The following is a 621-nucleotide window of genomic DNA, read 5'->3' on the forward strand; positions in this document are numbered from 1 at the left end:
GAAGTTCCTTTAAATAATGATAAAGGAGGTGCTTCTATTTGTGGGGTCTCCTAACTTCCAGAAGGAGTTCTTTCTTAACTATAAAAAGGTAAAATGTCAAAATAATACAAGGGCATTGGCTGAGCCTACTAGCTTCCTCTCAAAATAAATACTTGTATGTGTTTGTGGTAAAATATAAAAAACAAAATTATCATTTGTGCTTCAATCTCAAAGGCACATAGTTTGAATCCACCAGCTGCTCTGAGGGAGAAGGATGGGCAGTCCTCCCAGGCGATTAACTGCCTCTGAAAACCTGTCAGAGAGTCAGCTATGGATTGGTGCCAAATCAGTGGTTCACAACAACAATACATTCATGATGTTATGTAAAACCATCACCACAATCCATTTCTGATTTCTTACCATCCTAAGCATAAAAAAAATATTTAAAAATAGCCTCCCATGAACAAAAAATTCCTTGTGACCCAGCTATTCTGCGGCTTGGAAAATACCCTAAGAAAATGAGAACCGAAGTACAAATGGAGACTTGTACACCAATGTTCATAATAGCATTATTCACCATCGCAAGAACATGGAAACAGCCCAAATGTCCAACCACAATCAAATGGATGGAGAAATTATGGT

General features: G+C 37.7%; 1 protein-coding gene across 1 annotated transcript in view; it reads right to left on the reverse strand.

Moving 5' to 3' along the window:
• Positions 1–621, reverse strand: part of PI16 (peptidase inhibitor 16) — a 22,134-nt gene that overhangs the window by 3,610 nt on the left and 17,903 nt on the right. The gene's annotated exons all lie outside the window — the stretch shown is intronic.

The sequence above is a fragment of the Elephantulus edwardii genome, unplaced genomic scaffold, assembly GCF_000299155.1.
Source record: "Elephantulus edwardii isolate Elephantulus edwardi_28Jun2011 unplaced genomic scaffold, EleEdw1.0 scaffold00017, whole genome shotgun sequence".
NCBI lineage: Eukaryota > Metazoa > Chordata > Mammalia > Macroscelidea > Macroscelididae > Elephantulus > Elephantulus edwardii.